We start from the raw sequence: 18349 nt of genomic DNA on the forward strand, positions 1-18349 counted from the left end.
ACCACGTTGGTAGTCCGGCGTCAAACTCACCGGTGTCAGGTTTGTTTCAGTGACGGTTAGACCGACGTCGGTCTCGCGAATTTGCGAGATTATAATTTTCACGAGAATAGTATAATTCGCTGAACGCGGTAGTGGATTTTTTGTGTTTTTCCACCCATGCCGGTTTATCAAATTTTTTTTTTCATACCATATTTTTGCGCTATTTCTGGATTTAGCAAATAATAATATTACATATAGCGCGTCGGATGTAACTTACAATCGAGTTAACGAATTTCCAATCACATAAACCTCTGAAAGTGAGTGCATGAATAGTAATAATAATCATATCCATGTTGTTCGTCGGTACGCGTAGTTCGTCTTTGCATCTACCGGTCGGATGTCTGTCAGGGTTGTGATAACGCCAACAAAACAACAATCGAAGGTGTTTCGGTTTTTCAAAATAACCACACACATCTTCGTCTGTAAACGACTACGACTACACTCACGCGACAACGGTTCGAGTCTAGCCGAGGTAAGGAATTTTTCGCTGTTCGATTTTACTGTTGCGTTCTATATAGGAACGTGCAATAGTCTTGTGACGCATTGTTTCTGGTAGTTACGTACTATTGAGTAACCGAAGTATTCAATACAAATTCGCCGAATCTCCATCATCCATTATAAAATAATAAATATGACAATATGTCATTGAATATTATAATTTATTTTCATTAAGATTTTTTTTAAACTGAGGTTGTTGTTAAAAAAAATAGTATAACCATTGGCTTAAATTAAATTAAATTATTTTAGGGGAAAATTAATTATTTTAGATTCTGAGCGGAGCGATGAATGTATTGATTTTGCAATGTTGTGAGTTGTGTTTTTTTTGTGAGTGTGTACACGATTATTTGTCGAATAATGCTTCGATTTTCAACTTCAGTAGATTTTCCAATTTTGAAATTCAAAAGTTTTCAAAAGCACCTGAAAAAACAAAAAAAAAATTAAGGAAAAATGGGAATTTTTACGCAAAATCAATTTTCGAGAAAATCGATTTTAGATGTTGATGCAATTCTAAAAAAAATTACCGTAGACATATGAAATTTTCACTGAATGTTTATACGGACATATTCTATACTTGATCAAATTTCCAAAATATTTCAAATCTTTTTAAGTTATTTTCCAAATTTAATACAATGCTACTATTGTAACAATGGTAGTTAAAAAATATTAAAAATGCATAGTTACCTACAGTTTTTTTTAAATATTAGTATTGAAAATTCGAATTTTGACAAAATTCGAAAGAATCACGAAAATTCGCAATTTATTTTGATTTCGAAATTCATAAAAATGTATAGTTTTATATCCAAGATTTGAAAATTCAATACAACATTTTTCGTGAGTTTGATAACTTTTATCAAATAAAAAATTTCTACCGAAAAGTCAAGTTAAATTTTTATGAGCATGTTATGAACGCCACCGCGTACGCCTGTGATGTCCCGTTATATTTTATATTGTGTCTCCGGTTGTATCCGAAGACGACAATTTGTTGAAACCGTTCTCTGTGTAGTGGGTGATAATCAGATGTTATTAAATAATTTATTAATAAAATAACACACGTTTTAGATTTAAATGATGATTGATATTATATACTTTATTAGTTTTTAAATTGACATGTAATTTATACTATAAGCAAGCACACTACTTAGCTCGAATGAGTCGAGTTTCAGACTAAACTGCCGACAGGACTGATACTATCGTCTTGTCGCGCAAAAGCAAAATAACTAAGATAAGACGCCTACTACATACAGGCGTTATTATATTCTGTAAAACAAACGTCTCTATAGTCTATAGTGTGGGCATATAACACCCCCCGGGTTAGACGGAAGATCATTATCCTACTTTTAAACAATTATTTTGGGTAATGATTTTCCTTTTCTTATTTTAAGTTCTACTAGCATTTGAAATTTTATTTTTAAAAATATCACGACCAAACATATTTTATTTTAATTCCTACTTAATTTTTAAGAAAAACTAGAAGACTATTGTGTAATAATTCATGGTACCTTATTATAATAATCGTTAATACTTATAATAATTGCAATCTAAATGAATTTATTGTATAAAATAAATCATTTAATTTAACTTTATCGTTAAAATTATTTTTTTCAAATATTATCAATATTTTACATCAATGAACATAATATTTTAAAAAAGTTTTTTAGTACATGATAAAAAGTTAATATAAAAAATAAAAGCTAAAAACTCAATGAATTAAAAATTGTTTTTATGTGGGTCATCAATTTATCGAAGTTTAATTTGTAAAGATTTATTTTACCTATGCAGATGTAGGTATTATATTCCAGCCACCCAGATAACGCTATACTGGGTGGCGACCAAAATTTTCTTCTCGTATAACAAGAAAGTACCGAATAAAAATATGATATTTAAATAAGTTTAAGTATAAAGCATTTTAATGTTTAAATATTTTTAGTTCTTAAGTTTGATAAATAATAGATACAATTGTATGTCAATTTTATATTTTTGCAAAATCACTTTTAAAGACTATTATGCTGAATAAGTACAAAAATTTTAATAACTGAGAAACTACTCATTCGAATTATGAATTAGGTACCTATATTAAAATTTTCAAAAAAAAATAAAATAAAAAATATCCATTAAGTTATTTATAAGAAAAAGGTGTTCTTATTTGAAAAATAGAAGTTTGTATCACTAAGAAAAACTTTTTAAGTAGTAAGAAAAAATAAAAAAAAATTGAAATTATGGTATGTGGTACCTATATTATTTAAAAATTTCAAAAATCAGAATTTGAATAAATTCATTATTAAAGAAATAAATGTAGGTGAGTATGCTTGTTAAATCACTCTGCAGTATATTGTTTGGGAATATATTTGATTATTTAGTATTCAATGAGTAGTTCATGTTATGCACTTATGTGTTTGTTGAAATTGTGAGTATGCTTATAATAATACTTATTTATTATGCTATTGATATGATAATGTATACAATATGTATATATATATAATATATATATACAATAATTTACAATAAACATAACATATATGGGACCCATATACATATATAAAATAATATTTTAAAAGTCCATGGGGGGGATCCATCCCCCATATCCCCCCCGTGTCTACGCCCATATTATGGGTACTATCCTATAATTAATAGAGAAAATATATTATTTAATTTGTTTTATCTGTTATTCTGTTCTATATAATACCTACTACTAAAGTACTAAATACTATTAGGTACACTATACTCTTGCAACTGGCAGTCACATTATATAGTTTCTAGCGTGCAGGTTATGTTTGTTTAATTTTTAAATTCCGAATGATCTATTGTGTATTGTTATCTTTAACAATTAAAAAAGCGTAAAATACTTACTAGGTATATATTACTAGGTAATTCAATAAATTCATATAATTTTTAAACTAAAAATCAAACTTGATTATAATAAATGGTGATATTTTATAATTTATTAAATGTCTTCTTTAAATAGCATTTAATGATGATATCCATTTCTACAGATTAGATACATTTTATATAAATATATTTTTTTAAACTATTTTAGAGAACAGAAATGTTGTAAACGCTTAACTTTGAAAATAAATATTATAATGCCGTTATTAATGTGTATACATTACAAATAACAGTTGAATATCTAATTCTAAGATAAGTTAACATTAAATTGTAATTTGAACAATAAACTAACGAAAGAAACGGTAAAAAAGTAATTAACTTAGGTGTTTTTTTTTTTTTGACATGTTTGGTTCTAAATATTTTGTTATTATGTATGCACTATACAGTATAATAGGTACTAGTAACTACCTTCTGCTTCTGTAAAGTTTAAAATTACTAAACATAAGATTTAACATGTCCATAATATTAAGCTATTCACATGACTTTAAATAGGTAGTATGTTTGTATAAACCGTGTTTTATACTTCACACAATTGCGGTATTATACAAACAGAAAGTGAATGTATATATAATAATTTATGGGCGTCACGCGTTTGGGCGAATTTTTAAAAATTGCATTGTGTTTGGGGAATTCAGCATAATGCGTTTGGGCGAGTGATTTTAAAACATTGTAATGCGTTTGGGCGACCATTTTTTTATTATTTATTTTGAATACCCTGGGATCCTGTATTTTATCAATCCATTTTCCCTCTTACTTTGACAGACTTGGAACTGTCCGTGAATTCCACGGGTATGATTAAAAATGGATTGTTTATTTATGTGTGTGCGTGTGTAATTAAAAATTGAAATTATTTAGATTTTTCAAAAATGAAGTTAAAATATAATTAAAATTGAAAAAATATATTTGTTTTTTGTTTTATCTTATAATCATTACAATTTTTTCTTTTATATTGTGTCGCACCGTCCGAACTGCACGTCAATCACTTGTTTAATAATATTGAATCCTCATCAGTACTACGTTGAACCTTCGCTCACTAATTATGTCCAATCTAAAGATAAATGATAAACAAAATACGAAAAATGATAATCCCGATCACAAAATTCAGGAATAAAAAAAATATATTTTCTCACCCAAACACATTATAAGAAACTCGGTTAACTCGCCCAAACACATTACTTTTATTATACGGGTAAAAAGGCAATTCGCCCAAACGCAAACCGCCCATAATTTATATTCTCTATGCGAACGTTGCTACATAGTTTATAAATTATAAGTATAAAATCAGTTCAAACAAATAATTAATGTTAAATAACCCAATTAAATTTAGTATATTAAAAATGACATTAAATCAAAGTCTAAATAAAATAATGTATTATGTTACAAAACAATATACATTAACAAAAATTTAAACTAGGCTGCATACTGTACCCTTTATTAAACCATACCTCACCATACAAATTAAATGCTCTCTACTCCTATACACAACAATAATAAGACCGGCCGTTAGTAACCTACGCGTGCCCTATCTGGAAAGCTGACTCAAAAACAAAATTAAAAACATTTCAAATACATTTTTAAGAATAGTCCTAAAAGCCCCGTGGTTCATGAGGAATAAACAACTACACAATGATACGGGCCTACCACACATATACCACATACACCTGGATAACACAACAATTTAAAAATTTCCACGAGCATTCTATTTCAAAATCACCAGAAGATCCATCAATCTAAGACTTAAACCTTAGCTACCACAGGATATCTTACTTGAACTTAAAGAAGACACGTCAACCTCAGATTCTGACCTAGACTATAAGGTATCCAAAATTAAAGAATCATTGTAATAATGAAAATATTATCGTAAACATAATATTGTAATCATATTAATCGTATATTGTACCTAACAGAAGTATTGACACAATAAAAATTAAATAAGCAACAAAAAAAAATAAAAAAATAATAATAAAACAATATATCTAGATAATGATACATGTATTATAATCGTACATAAAAAAATTAGCTATAGAATATTCTCTATAATCTAAAATAATACACTAAAAACATGTTTAAACAATATTTTTTTAATAAAATAAGAATCATATTGACATTATCCAGTCGAATAACACAATACGCACATTATCAATACAATTAGGTTAGGTTTTGATTTTGGAAACGGTTTTCCCATTTTTTACACTATATTATACCAACCTTCTGAAATTCTGAATATCTAATTATTCGTGCATCAGTTTAGTTAGGATAAATAATTCCACGTAAAGCTGAACATAAAATTTACCATACATTTTTTAATTTTGTATCACAATTTCATAATAACAGACCCTAAAATTATTTTTATTCATTATAAATAAACAAATAATAATCAGTTGCCACCTCAGTAAACGATATTGGTCAAAATTATAGTTTGATGCTGTTTAAATACATTTTATATATTGGAACTCAATATTGGTTAAATTAAGAATTAATGTTTCACTGTTTCATACCTTTAAAATGTTTACTGACCATTATAGATACTTTGGTATTTTATACAGCCCAAATTCTCAACCCCTAGGATTTCTATGTTTCCTAGTTGCAGAAAATGTGCACATGTGCCATGTGCGCATAATTAGTGACTCTTTTCCATAAGCTCAGACATAGAAGTAACGCCTTTATTAAAGACAAAACATACATTTTTATATTATTCTGGGGAACTTTAATATATCATTTTTAAATAATTGTTAAAGTGGTTCAAGACAACATTAATTTTAATCAGTTTTTCTTTAATAATAATTAATAACTATAATATAAAAATAAAAATATCGAAATTCATAATATTATCCAACCTTAAATTACACTTAAAAAACTTACAGGAAGTTTAATAATCCCAGAAATAATCTTAAATGTAGGTACTGTACATGGGTTTTATTTTTATAGATCTGAATGTGTTAACCTTGGAATGCCATTATAGATACCCTCGTAGATACCTAATCAGGTATTATGTTTGGAGAACGTAACTAATGAGTGCTGCGTAGACTAACCATTTTAATTGTATTGTATGAGTTTAATAATAAAACTTTTATGTTCTATATTTAATTAATTTTAGTATTTCAATTTCAAAATAACTCTGAAGTAACTAGTTTGAAAAAAAATACTTATGAAACCTTCAATAATTTCCCGTAATTTTTAATTATACAAAACAAAATAAATTGTTGAGATTTGTTTTTTTTTTTTTTTTTATTAGTTATTAGTATAAAACTATGAAATTGTTGAGATTATACACATTTTTTAAATCTACGTAAAGAATATCTATAGATTTAAATTTAAAAAAGAAATTTTTTTATTAATTCTATTATTATTAATAACGTCATAGATATATAAAAATAATATCTTAATTGATGATTATATTTGGTATTTTACAATCTGTAATATAATGATTCAATATTTTTATGCGTACAACTAATAAAATATTTTAGATTTTCATATTTAATGGCTTCACTGCATATCCCAGGTAACCCCCCTCGCAGGCTCAAACGAAATTGGAATCGAGATCTCCTTAAGTGATCTAAATCCGACTATAAGTTCTTAGGTGTTACCAATGGGTGACTTCCTTAAAAGTTGTTGTTTTTTTTTTTAAATAAACTATGTATATATTCTATATCAAAATTACTAAATGTGCTTGTTGTACAGATTGTTTTTGAATAAAAAAAAAAAAAAAAAAAAAAAGATTTTCATATTAAAAAAAAATTCAAATGAAAATATATTCTACACTCTACTCAGAGTCCAAATCAAAATAAACTAGAAAAAGCAACGGACTATTAATATTACGATCTTTTATTGATGATAGAAACAAAGAAGTATTTTTTAATCGAATCTTTTGGGAAGATATCAAATAAATTAAATCAATAAATAAAAAATTGCAAATATGTATTCATTATTTTATGGTACAATTCTAACCTAACCTAACAGCACCATTAAGATTTCCCACTAAATATACAGGCATATATTAAAATATAGTTTATACCTAGTTATTAGTATTTAATAACCATAAACTTTTGATTTTTTTTTTTACTTAAAATAAAATAAATCTAAGTATAAATTTGTTTGACGTTTGCTTTGAATTGTTTACAAATTTGAAGTGCAATTTAAATACTCATATCCGTGAAAATATGTAATAACTAATAATATCATTTATCATTATTTTGATTAATTAAAAAATGAATTTAATATATTTTATTATAATATAATTATTTATGGTAACAGTGTATGGATTATTATTAACTTGTGGGTACAACCTACATTTATATGAGCATAATTTTTATTTTATTTTTAATGTAATAATATAAAAACGTAAAGTTAGTTTTTACTTTATTAGTAAACACGTTTTACATGATCTGTATTATAATTTAATACGACATAAAATAATAATATTATACACTTATATTTTACTGCAGTGTAAAATATGTCAAAATGTCTGTATATTCATTTGAATTGTCATATGTGTGTAGTAGTATGCACGTTCATTCATTAACTTGCATACTTTTTTTCACCAATTTTGATAACTAACGCCAAGGTCACTTTAATGTATACTGTGCCGTCGCCGTTGGATACCGATTATGCCTTTTTTACAACCTTTTATTTATTGTTACTTGTCATATGCGTAGGTACCAGGTAAATTTGAAACAAGGTTAATCTATTTCAAATGTTTTATGAGGGTCGTAATAGATTCAATTAATATCTTCTAATGCCCTATATAAATCAGCGGTTCCCGACCTATTTAGTTGTGTGAAGCACCAATAATGTAAAAAAAAACACTGAGGCCCATATAGGCCATATACAGTGTGTTCACCGATTTAGGGAACACTGAATTTCTCGGCCGGATTTGTTTGGAATAAATCGATTTATTTTTACAAACTGGTGGTATATGAATAGACATTTTCCGATTCATTTAAAAATTTTTTGTAAATTTGGTCTGCGCATGCGAAGTAAATTTTTTTTTTAAATAGCAACACCTTTTACAAAATTATTTATTAAAAATTGACTAGGTACAACTGGTACAAGTGAACAATAGTTATTTTATAATTACACAATAAATTAAATAAATTGTTCAAAGTTTGCTCCGTGATTGTCAAAACATAGTTATTGAAAATTCTGTAGACATCCTCTATTGGTTACTGACATTATTCGGTTTTCGATAAGATTATTACACGCAACCACGATTTTATTTTTTAAATCTGCTTGATTTACTGGCGGATCTGCATAGATTATTGTTTTTAGATAAAAAAAATCAAGTGTAGTAGTATCTGGAGATCTTTCTGGTCATTCAATGGGGCCACAAGTGCAAACCATTTTCCCTCATATACCCGATTTAAATGATCTCTAACAATATGAGCATTATGAGCAGGACTACGTCGTGCTGAAAATAGAGAGCAAACTTTGAACAATTTATCTAATTTATTGTGTAATTATAAAATAACTATTGTTCACTTGTACCAGTTGCACCTATAGTCGATTTTTAATAAATAATTATGTATCCATATTATGTTAGTCTTGTTTATAACATTTCTAAAAAAGAAATACGTACAAATATTCAAAAACTAACCAATAAGAATTAATTATAAATGATTTTATAAATGTTTAAAAATGTATTATTTAATAAAATTGGCTCTTATTCAGTCAATATTGAACTTAGAGCCATAGTTGATACATGAAAATTACGTAAAAAATAGGCCTATCCGAATATGGTGTTAAAAATAGGTATTGCTATTTAAAATAATTTTGAAATGAATCGAAAAATATGAATTCATATATCACCAGCTTGTAAAAAAAAAAAAACGATTTATTCCAAACAAATCCGGCCGAGAAATTCAGTGTTCCCTAAATCGGTAAACACACTGTATAGGTATAAAATATAAACACACACACGACAATAAGACGTTAGAAAAAATATGGACGTGTAAAAATCATATAAAAATCTCAACGTTAGGTTAAAATTTTCTGACTCTTAGCATAAACTCTCGACTAGCGTCCGCGGCCTAGTACCACATGTCAACATTGATATAAATAATAAGTTCATCTAAATACATCAGAATAGAAAAACTCATACGCATTTTTGTGTAATAGTAGAAAGAAATCTTTTTGTACAGAGTGATTCTGACTGATTCGACAGGCATGCTCATCAATTAATGAGTTTATTCACATTCTGATATTTGGAAATTGTAAGTTTACATGTAAAATATATTTTCAAATAGGTTCTTACATATTTTATGATACTTAAGGAGTGTCTAGTTGTGATACAAACTACAAATTTCTGTTTTTCAAACGAGAATTACGCATTTTTCAGCTGTAAATTATTGTTAAGCAGATGATTTTAAAAAAATATATAATTTTATAAATCAATTTTTTTGGGTCTAGTCCCAATTTTTTCAATCAATGGTTTGATTATTTTTCACGTGTCCAAAGTTTGTAAACATTACATCATAGAACATAATAAATATAGTGATAATATAGTAACATACCTAATCAATTTTACATTTTTACATAGGAATAACTTTTAAAATTTTTAAAATTTATTTATTTGAATTTTTTACAAGCAACATTTTAAGAATAATATTAATTTTTCTCAATTTTAATTTTTCGCATGCCATTGAAATTTGACAAACGTGCCAATTCTGGCACGCGTGCCGTGGGTTTGTCACCCCTAGTATATAATTATATATATAATATATATATATTTGATTAATAAATCATAAAAATGTGTATTATTCAATGCACTATAAAGTGTAAGACGTAACACATTATAAATTAATCCAAAGGTAATTTATATTTTATATATTTGTGGTAATTTATTAAGCCTGATATATATCGATTAGGTACTTGTACAAATTTAATTAATTAAACATATAAACTTTTGATTTGGCATTTTCCATTTAAAAATACTTACTGTATAGTATTTAGTATTTAGTATTTTAATTTTAATTTTTTAATTTTATTAAACATTTTATTTACAATCTAAACAATACAATCAGTATAGTAAGTAAATTCGATACAATGTTTATTTAAGTTTATAACAGGAGGTAGCGTTTATGAACAGGCACTTGGCCAGTGCCACCAATATTTTTTTAAAGATTTTAATTTACCTAAATGTATTTTATTAATTGTTTACGGTAGGGGTGGGTAACTGGAGGCGCCCGCGGGCCGCGAGCCTTTTTTATTTGGCCCGCGCTTCATTTACAAATTGCATCATAATTCCATTATTATTATCTACAAAAGAGATTGACATAAACTTTTGGAAAAAATTACCTATTCTAAAATATCCACTTTTACGAGAGTTCGCATTAAAAATGTTATCCATGTGAATGTACATTTTCAAACATGAAACATATTAAATCAAAACATAGATATCGACTTACAGATGAAGCATTAAGTCACCTACTTCGTGTTTCTTCGTCCGAAACAGAAGTCGATTTTGCCGCGATGTCATTAGAAGCCGTACATGCTCAAAACTCACACTAAACAATATTTAATTAAATTATTTTTAATAACGCTTTTTGTATTACCTATTACATTATAAACAAAATAAATGCTAATTCAAATGTATATTTTGAATGACCTTTTTTTTTGTTTTCTATGCTCTGGCCCGCTATAGATTTTAATTTTCTAAAAATTGGCCCTCAAGTAACTTTGAGTTGCCCATCCCTGGTTTACGGCATCAACATCGAGGTTATTAGCCGGCGTTACATTTTTAAATTTCTTAAATGTTTTATTTATATATTTTATTATATTATACATATTTAGACAATTTTTTTAAATTTATTTTTGCTTAAACCGGTAAAACTTTTACACAACATGTTTAAGAATATAATTTTCAGTAATTCAGTAGTCATAAGATAATGACGAATTCTGATAAACCTCAGATTATAAATTCTTAGTCTTAATATTATGACGCATAACGGTTTATGAATCACTCAGTCATATCACCATGTATAAGGTTAGTTCCTGTATGTAATACAAAATAAGTATAATGGTTGCATTAGGATTAAACTTGATCCCATCCGGATGTCAAAGTAACTGTTAATTTAATATACCTATCTAACACAGAGTTATAAAATGAAAGTAAATGTATAAATTATGAGGCTAATGACTGTTCTATGTTGTTGCAAGGTCAATGTTTAGTTTTTATGATATATTTTTTCTGCGAATCTCCAAATTGGACAATGAGCCAAATTTAGTGTCAATATTTATTAACTATCATCAATAACCGTTTTAAAGGTTATCGTAAGCTAAATATTGATTTGTCAATAGTTTAATAATGTAATTCAGATGATGCTAGAGCATAAATATGATTGTATAAACATTTAATACAGGTACTTGGTAATTTACCTAGCATGCTCATTGCTCAATATGTATTTTTTTTCCCTGTAATATTGTATCTACCTGTTCAAATTTTGATTTTTAAAATGTTTAAGTAGGTTTACTTATGTCAAGACCATATTTTTAAAAACTTAGATTTATTATTACATTTCAGAAGTTCTCTTTGGTGATACTAAAATATATATTTTTCATTGAGGACAGTCTTTTTTATTGTAGATTGTCAAATGCATCATTTTTTTAAATGTTGATTCTTCTAAATTTAATGACAAACTGGTAGTTTTTGTGTTATTAAATTTTATGTGATATAGAGGATAGATAATAATTATAGTATTAAAAATTAAAAACAATATAGCAGTAAATATATTTCTATTGTTCTAAATAGTTATAACTTTTAACCATAAAATATTGATCAGAGAAAAAACAAATTTTTCTTATCAACCAGTTTGAATATAATTTAAAACTGAATATATATATTTTTTTTAAAGCTAGTTAAATGCAATTTCTTTGAACTTTTTGAAAATATTTTCTAAAACTGTAAAAATGCTTTAGAAAGAAAAAACCTAATAAGATAATTATTATGTTTAAAAAATATTTAAATAACTGAATTTTAACTTTTTAGTATTGTTTTGTTAGACCAGTGGCGCCGAAGTCCTAGAAATCTAGTAGGGCGAAAAATATTTCAAGAAGCCCAACATCTTAACATCGGAAAAAATGGCATACTGTGGAGTGGAAAATGGTCAATATGAAGAGACCCTATCTTAAATTTTCAAAATATGTGCCATGGCCTGACCTTTACATAGGGTTCGGCGCCACTGTGTTAGACTATATATGAATAGTAAAACATCCATAAGACTAAAACTGCCTTGTTTTATTTTTTTAGGTTTGATTGGTTAGATAAATCATTTTCTTATAATGGCATTACGTTATAATATAGGTACGAGACACTAGTATTTCGTAAAATAAATAATACTTAATAATAAAAATAATATCAAAATGTACTAAGGGAATAATATTAAAATTATATTTTTTAGTTTAATTTATGCATATTATTTATAATACGTTCATGAAGTTCTGGTTTCCATAAAATACCATATTATTTTGATAACATATTATTGGTAATGCTTAAAAATAAATTATCTTACCCGGTCGATAGTGCGAGTATTGCGTATAAAATAAACAAACCATTACAATATTAAACACTTATATTGTAATAACTAATAAGGCCTGTAAAGTGTAGATAATAAGAATAGGTTAATTTGAATCCCCATAATTTTATTTTCTTGAATTCACTATTCACTATAATTATACTGCGAGTATTAATGATTGATACATTAAAGACTAAATTTCATATTAGAACACTAAAAGTTAATACAAATATCTGTTTAAAATGTAATTATTTACCTTAAGCTACTTATGCATTATGGAGTTCAATATAATTTTACATTGTTTTACTACTGATTTTTTTCATAAGAAACCTAGGTAACCCACATGCATTATTTTTATATAAAAAAGTTTATTAGCCTTCATTGTCATTTAGACTTTATATAATAGTACCTAATACCTATGCCTTGACAAGGTCAAGGTAGGTATTATGAATTTCTTAAAAAATCCCACCTTCCTTGTTATATATAGATCTTTTTTTTTGTAATTGTATTTTATGATTTCTACTTGTAAGTAGAATATACAAGAATTTATAAGAATAATTTATTTGCCATATTATCTAACTTCTATTTTTATACTTAATGATACGCAGGACACAATTAACATTAAATATACCTTTCTAATTATACATTTATACCATAGAGTAAAGAATATACACATCTTTATATATATATAAAGATTTATACACAATATAGTAAAATAAATTTAAACGTATTTCGTTAAATTTATCAAATCATCATAATATATTATAATATGTACACAAACCAAATGCATATTATTAACAATAATAACTAATAAGTATTTTACAACTAATAAATTAAATTATTTATGTTGTTTTAATGTTTACAATTGATAAAAATATATACACATAACATATTTCGCATTTGGATAGTTATTTTTACAAATTTTAATAATTAATATTATATTTACCATATTATAGTACCTATCTACCAATAATATTATTCATTTTTATATAGAATTTCTAAAGAATGGAAAAGTAAAAAAATCTCAAAATAAATATACTCGTGTGATTATTTTACGAATCATAATATAGTTTGTACACTATATGAATATTTTTGTAAATTAGAAAAGAAGACTACCAAGCAGGAATAAAAATGACTTTAATTTTCATTAAATTTCATTGAGAGTATAGGTTCTTTTTTTAATTTTAATGTATATATTGTGCATATTTTAATATTTATATTACAGACTTATGTTTTGTTAAGATACAAACATGCAAATTTGAGTTGTTTACGAATAATTTTTAAAAGTTAGTGAAGGCTAACATCAATTTATAAATAGATGCCAATACCTATATATTAAAACGACAATATTAGGATATGCATACTACATAGTAAATATGCACAATATGACGTATTTAATTAAAAATAAATAGTAAATAATAATACGATACTTCCTTGCGTCTGGTTATAGCGATGCGAGATGAATGCCCACTCCTAGCTCTATCCTATTTGTACCAAATTTTTTGAGTGTAATAATTTTCTTGACAAAAAATTTAAGTGTCATAATTTCGTAATTTATGATTATATTTATCTGTGTTATATTTGACACGATAGATCTTTAGTTGATAATGCAAAATACACAATAATGTCTATTAATATTGCTATATAGATCAGAGGTTCCCAACGGTGGATCGCGTTTATATTTTTGGTTGGTCATATAACATTTCAGATAATATTTTAGAATATTTATATATTTCAAAAATGTTAAATATTTAATATTGATTATTTGAGAATATATAAATATAAATATAAAAGATATTATATTACAATTTACAATATAGATAAATTAAAATAGTTATGATACAGATTTTGCATGTATCTAAATCTTATAGAACGTGTACTTACATTGATTTTTGAATTTAGTTTTGTCATATTTATTACTATCCACGACGATTTCAAGTGTACCAGTGACATAATGTCATTACGCTGCTGAGCTAAAAGCCACCGCAAAATAATTATAATCAATAAAAAAATGTTAAAAATGTCATAAGAAGGTTGTGGATCGTCAAAATTTGGAAAATTTGAAAAATTTGTCAAACAAAGTATGGGAAACTCTGCTATATACAATATACATATTTATCAATTATTGAATGTCACTTCTACTTTAAGCCTGTATTCATATAACTGTCTTATTAGTATCAAATCATAAGAACATATTAAATGTTTCTTAAATACTATTGAATAATTACTTTATTCTATAAAACAAATGTTATAAATTGAACCATATAGGTGGTAGCTAGAGTTGTTTAATAATAACTAATAACTAATAGTAGTATGTAGTAAATCCATATTTCCGGATCACTTTAAGAGTGCCGGATTTTCACTGAATGTCAAACATGAAACATTTATATTGTTTTAGGATTACCTTGTACCTAATGTACCTATATGTACCTAATGCACCTAATGCATGAAATAAAATTTAAATACAACATACTAATAATAAATTAGTTATTCAAAATTCCAAAAGTCGATATACTTAATGTATAGATGTAAAAAATATTATCATTGAGTAAGGTATATATTGAAATTTATATATATTATTTAGTGGCGTGGCCAACATCTTTCAAACCCTAAGCAAATTATTTATAAAATGACCCCCCCCCCCCATAAAGGTATAATTTTCTGTATACAAATTTTGAATTTTTGTTATAACTTTATAAGTCATCAATAATTTGGTATAAATAATACTATAATAATTAATTATACATTAAATAGTAATAATATAATTAAAAATACTTATCAACCCGGATGACTTTTGAAGCAGTCTTTTATGCAGTAAACATAAACTTTGCTGATATGTAAAACTATTATTAGAAAATAGATTTTATGCCACCCTATCGTTACGCCACTGAGTAATATCATTATTTATTTACAGTATCACATAAATATTATACATACATATATAATACATAATTATTAATATTATGTCAATGGGAATAACACATGATACACAGCGGCTACGTTACAGCTTATCGCTTTTTATCGCTAAATGCCAATAGTCGTCAAAAATCGATAGATACTGCTACAATGAGAATGACCATAATAAGTCGGCGAATGCCGCTACTACCATGGCACCATACTGTACATACTACCACAGTAGGTACTCCATAGCTAGCTCCCACTGCAGTGTGTACGGACCCCCCCCCCCCCCCCATTAGGTAAACGTCGTTCACCACGCCACTGATATTATTCACAATTTATTCTCAATAGTATTATATAAATGATGAAATTACTTACAAATTTTTTTAAAAATAATATCATAGATAATATTTAACAATTTAACATACTTACCTATGTGAAAACTTATCGTTTTCTGTGTTCACTACCTAATACATACAAATAGATAAACAAATTATTTTGATTATTATAAATTAATTGTTAATTATAACATAGAAGGTAATTTAAATTTTGAATTATATAATAAATTGATGATTTCCAAGTATTATGTATTTATGTATACCGTATACGGTATACCTATAATGTATACAGAATAATAATAATACTGCAAAAATTCTTTTGTAACTGTGTTTTTTTACAAATATATAGATAACATTTAAAAATCAGAGCAAAAATATCTTATGGTATTTTTTTTTAAAGTTTATGGCATATAAATTACAATAGGCGATTGCTTATATAGTCATCAATTAATTAACTTAGTGCATTTCAATATATTTTATGTAACTATAAATTATAAAATAACTTTTAATATGTACTAATGTACTGTGTGTCAGTGCGTAAACTTTTTGAGTTGTGAAGAATATTGAATCTAGTTTATTTACCACTAATTATAAATGTAAATTTTATAAATTGTATTACAATTAAGTTACTCCAAAAGTCCAAAGTGATTTTTTCAATGTAAGACACTCATTATTTCGAAAACTAATAACTTTTAAATATATTTTCCATATATAATTCAGTCTACAAAAAACATTTTTTTTTTTTTTTCAAATAAAATGTCTTTTTAAACGTAATAATTTTAATTTTATTTAGTTTAAAATACATATACATTTTCCGTGTTCTATTCTAAAACAGATACAACAATTTTCGATTTTCTGATGTATTAAAATCGAATTTTTAACAAAAGTTTATAGTTGAAGTTGACTATAGGTACTAATAGCATAATACTAACTGTAAAATGTATTTCAAAATTAGAATATCAAAAATTTATAACATCCTAAATACTATGTAAATGACAAATGTTAAATTTAAATCAAAGCGATTATATTATTCTAATATCGTATTAAAATATGATTTTAAGGGTTTTGAGGATTTTAAGTTATAATTAGAATGTTTTAAATGAGTAGATCATTTATTAATAGATAATAATAATAAATTACACATCCTTATTTATTTTTCTTATACATTAGTTTATATGACGTGTATACATATCAGTTTACACGCATAGTAATTATAACAAATTAACAATTAAAGTTTGAATAATTATACCACAATGACGTATAAATTCTTTTATTTACATATACCTACAGTAAAATGTAAACTTATGTAATTTATTCATGAGCGACGTATTTGATTACTTTTTACGTACTGTTATTGTTATTACATTGTGTTGATACATCTTGTTTACGTACAAATTGTTTGTTAATGGGTGTATCATCAAAATATTATTCGTGTGTAGTACTTACATGTAAATGAACTAGATAGGTATAGTTGACGTTTAAACAAAGTCAAGGTGTCGGTAAAAATAATTAACCTTTATAAGAAGAAAACACCTGATAATAATGTATGAGATTAAGAAATATCCCACTTATAACCCATGATTAAAACTTGGTATCAGTCATAATTGTAGACGGGTTAGATTAAAACGTTTTATACGAATGAGAAGAAGGAACCAATTTTATTTAAATCGCATAATATGTATATTATATATATTTGTATGTTAAAGTAAATGTAATTGTATCTAATGCATTATTATTCATTTTTTGTAAAGCCTATTTATACTTAATAGTGTTTATTATAAAATAAATGTGTTAAAAGTCTCAACTCAATTATAACGTTATTTTCTAAACAGCTCAATTAATTATATTTTATATCAATCGTTTATTGTAAGACTTTCTACAATGAATTTGGAATATTACACAGTTTTTTTTACATTATCTACCTAATATTATTTTCAATATAGTTAATAACAATACAATGGTATCTCAAGTACGTGTCAACTCATTAAGCAAATTCATTATTTTAGTTTCTAATTTGTGTAGGTACCTACATCATAATTTATTATACCTATTTTTTTTTTATCTTTATTTTTCTTGGTTAGGTTAGGTCGGTTAAGACATAATTGCTACATAAATTTACCTCATAGTAATTACATGTTTATATTTTTAACGAATTCTATATAATATCAATAAAAATTAAAA

General features: G+C 25.8%; 1 protein-coding gene across 5 annotated transcripts in view; it reads left to right on the forward strand.

The window, feature by feature from the left end:
• Window positions 1–18349, forward strand: part of LOC149054295 (uncharacterized) — a 42921-nt gene continuing 24572 nt past the window's right edge. For 2 of the 5 annotated variants that reach the window (XM_089230422.1, XM_089230424.1), the window contains exon 1: window positions 1–511. The gene's annotated coding sequence lies outside the window, so the exon portion shown is untranslated. Of the gene's footprint in view, window positions 512–17912; window positions 18187–18349 lie in introns of those variants that run through there. The other 3 variants (XM_089230423.1, XM_089230427.1, XM_089230425.1) reach the window with 2 other exon arrangements.

The sequence above is a fragment of the Diuraphis noxia genome, unplaced genomic scaffold (genome assembly GCF_037042655.1).
Source record: "Diuraphis noxia isolate RWA-SAM2 unplaced genomic scaffold, SU_Dnox_SAM2 contig0008, whole genome shotgun sequence".
NCBI classification, from domain to species: Eukaryota; Metazoa; Arthropoda; class Insecta; order Hemiptera; family Aphididae; genus Diuraphis; species Diuraphis noxia.